We start from the raw sequence: 5,198 nt of genomic DNA, 5'->3' as shown, positions 1-5,198 counted from the left end.
CATGCCATGCCACGGCCTCGGCCCGCATGACATGCCACGGCCTCGGACCGCATGCCTTGCTACGGCGTCGCCCAACATGCCATGCCACGGCCCCGGCCCGCATGCCTTGCCACCGCGTTGCCCGGCATGCCATGCCACCGCGTTGCCCGGCGTGCCATGCCTTAGCCTTGGCCAACATGTCGTGCCACGGCCTCGGCCCGCATGCCATGCCATGCCACGGCCCGCATGTCTTGCCACGGCGTTACCAAACATGCCATGCCACGGCCTCGGCCCGCATGCCTTGCCACGGCCTCGGCCAACATGCCATGCCACGGCCTCGGCCCGCATGCCATGCCACGGCCTCGGCCCGCATGACATGCCACGGCCTCGGCCCGCATGCCTTGCTACGGCGTCGCCCAACATGCCATGCCACGGCCTCGGTCAGCATGCCATGCCATGGCACCGCCTTGTCCAGCACGCCGTGCCGCAGCGTTGGCCAGCATGCCTTGGCCGGCATGCCATGCCAATGCCTTGGGCCAACATGGCGTGCCACGGGCTGGGCCATCATGGCATGCCACGGGCTGGGCGAGCATGCCACGCCACGGCCTTGGCTAGCAGCAAGGCATGCCACGGCCTCGGCGAGCATGCCATGCCATGCCAAGGCCAAGGCCAAGGCCAAAGCCAAGGCCAAGGCCAAGGCCAAGGCAGTGGGCAAGGCCAAGTCCCTGTGCAAGGCATGGCCAAGGCCAAGGCCATGGCATGCCACCGCCTCGATCGATCTTTTTGAACATGATTCTTTTATAATCTTACCCAAACCGTGCAACACAATTAAAAATGCACTACAATCAATTTTAAATGTCATTCCCTATTTTTTTGCAATTTTTCTGGAGCTTTTCGAATTTTTAAAGCCCTTATTTGGCATAAAAAAATCAAAATAAAATAAAAAAAATGAAAAAAATAATTTAATAATTTCTATAATTACTAGTGAATCATCCTTTAATTATGGGAATTTTTCCATAATTTTTTGACCATTTTTATTAATTTTTATTATTTTTTAAGTATTAATATCGAAATAAATTAAAATAAAATATTTTCGGTAAAAAAATATTTTTTTTAATTTTTTTTTATGTTGTATTAAATTATTTCCAACAACTTTCATGTTGAAAGTTTTGGCAAAAAACCATTACTTTTTAAAAAAACCCCATTATGACTCCTCGAACATGCTTGATGTTTCCTCCTGCCAGATTGAAAAGGGCTTAACAGGCTATTATAAGGGGGGGGCACCTCCCTTGCCCAGGGCAAGGCAGTGGCAGGTACGCCCCATGTTGGGCGCGGCCTGGGCTGCGGCCTTGGGTTACATGCACTGCGGCTCGACCGCGGCCTGGGCTGCGGCCTGGGGCGGCTCGGCCGCGGCCTTGGGCGGCCTGGACCGCGGCCTTGGGCGGCCTTGCGCGGCCTGGGCGCGGCCTTGGGCGGCTCGGGCGCGACCTTGCGCGGCCTGGGCGCGGCCTTGGGCGGCCTGGGCGCGGCCTTGCGCGGCCTGGGCGCGGCCTTGGGCGGCTCGGGCGCGGCCTTGCGCGGCCTGGGCGCGGCCTTGGGCGGCCTGGGCGCGGCCTTGGGCGGCCTGGGCGCGGCTCGGGCGCGGCCTTGGGCGGCCTGGCCGCGGCCTTGCGCGGCCTGGGCGCGGCCTTGGGCAGCATGGCGTGGCATCCGCGCGGGCGTGGGCGGCCTGGCATGCGCGCGGCATGGGCAGCACGGCATGGCATGCGCACGGCCTGGGCGGCCTGGCATGCAGCCGGCCTGGCATGCCCGCGGCGTGGGCAGCACGGCATGGCATGCGCACGGCCTGGGCGGCCTGGCATGCAGCCGGCCTGGCATGCCCGCGGCGTGGGCAGCACGGCATGGCATGCGCACGGCCTGGGCGGCCTGGCATGCAGTCGGCCTGGGCAGCACGGCATGGCATGCGCACGGCCTGGGCGGCCTGGCATGCAGCCGGCCAGGGCAGCCTGGCATGGCATGCCCGCGGCGTGGGCAGCGTGGCCTGTGCGAATACCGCGCGCGTGGTCTTTTGACCACGGTGCGCGTGTTGCGCGCATGGTCGCGCACGCCTTTGCACGCCTTCGCACGCAACGCACGTCTAGTGATAAGAACCGCAGCCAAGGCAGCCCAGCCCCAAGGCCATGGCCAGCAGCATGGCATGCCACGGCCAAGGCAGCCCAGCCAAAGCCAGCAGCATGCCATGCCAAGGCCAAGGCCAGCAGCATGCCATCCCACGGCCAAGGCAGCCCAGCCAAAGCCAGCAGCATGCCATGCCAGGGCCTAGGCCAGCAGCATGCCATGCCACGGCCAAGGCAGGCCTGCCAAAGCAAGCAGCATGCCATGCCAAGGCCAAGGCCAGCAGCATGCCATGCCACGGCCAAGGCAGGCCAGCCAAAGCCAGCAGCATGCAATGCCAAGGCCAAGGCCACCAGCATGCCATGCCACGGCCAAGGCAGCCCAGCCAAAGCCAGCAGCATGCCATGCCAAGGCCTAGGCCAGCAGCATGCCATGCCACGGCCAAGGCAGCCCAGCCAAAGCCAGCAGCATGCCATGCCAAGGCCAAGGCCAGCAGCATGCCATGCCACGGCCAAGGCAGCCCAGCCAAAGCCAGCAGAATGCCATGCCAAGGCCTAGGCCAGCAGCATGCCATGCCACGGCCAAGGCAGCCCAGCCAAAGCCAGCAGCATGCCATGCCAAGGCCAAGGCCAGCAGCATGCCATGCCACGGCCAAGGCAGCCCAGCCAAAGCCAGCAGCATGCCATGCCAAGGCCTAGGCCAGCAGCATGCCATGCCGCGGCCAAGGCAGCCCAGCCAAAGCCAGCAGCATGCCATGCCAAGGCCTAGGCCAGCAGCATGCCATGCCCCGGCCAAGGCAGCCCAGCCAAAGCCAGCAGCATGCCATGCCAAGGCCAAGGCCAGCAGCATGCCATGCCGCGGCCAAGGCAGCCCAGCCAAAGCCAGCAGCATGCCATGCCAAGGCCTAGGCCAGCAGCATGCCATGCCGCGGCCAAGGCAGCCCAGCCAAAGCCAGCAGCATGCCATGCCAAGGCCTAGGCCAGCAGCATGCCATGCCCCGGCCAAGGCAGGCCAGCCAAAGCCAGCAGCATGCCATGCCAAGGCCAAGGCCAGCAGCATGCCATGCCACGGCCAAGGCAGCCCAGCCAAAGCCAGCAGCATGCCATGCCAAGGCCTAGGCCAGCAGCATGCCATGCCACGGCCAAGGCAGGCCTGCCAAAGCCAGCAGCATGCCATGCCAAGGCGAAGGCCAGCAGCATGCCATGCCACGGCCAAGGCAGCCCAGCCAAAGCCAGCAGCATGCCATGCCAAGGCCAAGGCCAGCAGCATCCCATGCCACGGCCAAGGCAGGCCAGCCAAAGCCAGCAGCATGCCATGCCAAGGCCAAGGCCAGCAGCATGCCATGCCACGGCCAAGGCAGCCCAGCCAAAGCCAGCAGCATGCCATGCCAAGGCCTAGGCCAGCAGCCTGCCATGCCACGGCCAAGGCAGGCCAGCCAAAGCCAGCAGCATGCCATGCCAAGGCCAAGGCCAAGGCCAGCAGCATGCCATGCCACGGCCAAGGCCAAGGCTAAGGCCAAGGCAGCCCATCCGAAGCCAGCAACATTCCATGGCAAGGCCAACGCAGCCCAGCCAAAGCCGGCGGCATGGCATGCCAAGGCCAAGGCCAGCCGCATGTCTTGCCACGGCCTTGTCCCGCAGCGTGGCGTGCCTTGGCCTTGTGCTAGAACCTCGCATGCCACGCCCTTGGCAAGCAATCCTGTCCCTCGTGTAATTGCCATTTGGTTTGGCTTTGACTTACGTATATGTTGCCCTGCGAAATGCTTGTCCCTCGGGTAATAGCCGTTTGGTTGCCTTTGACTTGCGAACACGTTGCTAGTGCTTTCCCCAGTGGAAGCTTGTTGGGAAAAGTATGTCCCTCGGAAGTTGCCTGTTGCGTTTGTTATTTGCATTCGAGCTATCCGATGCTTGCTGGGTTTCTCTAAGAGTTTTTGCACGTTCGTCGGGCTTTTTAATTATTTATTTACTCATAAAAATTATAATAAAATAAATTAAAAATAAAAAAATAATTAAAAAAATTACTATAATTACTAGTGCCTCATCTTATAATTGTTGGAATTTTTCTAGAATTTTTTGAGTATTTTTAGTAATTTTTATTATTTTTTAAGTATTAAAATTGAAATAAATTAAAATAAAATATTCCGGTGGCCAAATATTTTTTTATAATTTTTTTTATGGTGTATTAAATTATTTCATACAACTTTCATGTTGAAAGTTTTGGCAAAAAACCATTACTTTTTAAAAAAACCCCATTATGACTCCTCGAACATGGTTGATGTTTCCTCCTGCCAGATTGAAAAGGGCTTAACAGGCTATTATAAGGGGGCGGCACCTCCCTTAAGGCTGGCCAGCATGGCCAGGCCACAGGCCACGCCTATGCCTAGGTGGGCGCTTGGCACATGCCATCGCTTGGCTTGTGGCATTGGCTTGTGGCATCGAAACTACATAGCCAAGCACGGGATGCGTCGAGTGGCGGCCCGCGGCGGTGGCGGTGGCACGTTGGCCTAGGCCAGCATGCCATGCCACAGCCTTGGCTAGCAACATGGCATGCCAAAGCCTTGGCCAGCAGCATGCCATGCCCTGGCCTTGGCAAGCATGTCATGCCACGGCCTTGGCCAGCAGCATGCCATGCCCCGGCCTTGGCCAGCATGTCATGCCACGGCCTTGGCCAGCAGCATGCCATGCCACAGCCTTGGCCAGCAACATGGCATGCCAAAGCCTTGGCCAGCAGCACGCCATGCCCCGGCCTTGGCAAGCTTGTCATGCCACGGCCATGGCCAGCAGCGTGCTATGCCCCGGCCTTGGCCAGCAGCGTGCCATGCCACGACCTTGGCCAGCAGCTTGCCATGCCCCGGCCTTGGCCAGCATGTCATGCCATGGCCTTGGCCAGCAGCATGCCATGCCACGGCCTTGGCCAGCAACATGGCATGCCGCGGCCTTGGCCGGCAGCATGCCATGCCGCGGCCTTGGCCGGCAGCATGCCATGCTGCGGCCTTTGCCAGCAGCATGGCAAGCCCAAGCCTTGGTCAGCAGCAGCATGCCATGCCAACGCCTTGGCCAGCAGCATGCCTTGCCACGGCCTCGTCCAGCAGCATGGCATGCCAC

The sequence above is a fragment of the Camellia sinensis genome, chromosome 12 (assembly GCF_055761805.1).
Source record: "Camellia sinensis isolate YWXY chromosome 12, ASM5576180v1, whole genome shotgun sequence".
Classification (NCBI taxonomy): Eukaryota; Viridiplantae; Streptophyta; class Magnoliopsida; order Ericales; family Theaceae; genus Camellia; species Camellia sinensis.
The sequence above is the reverse complement of the archived record's forward strand: the minus strand, read 5'-3'. Positions refer to the sequence as shown.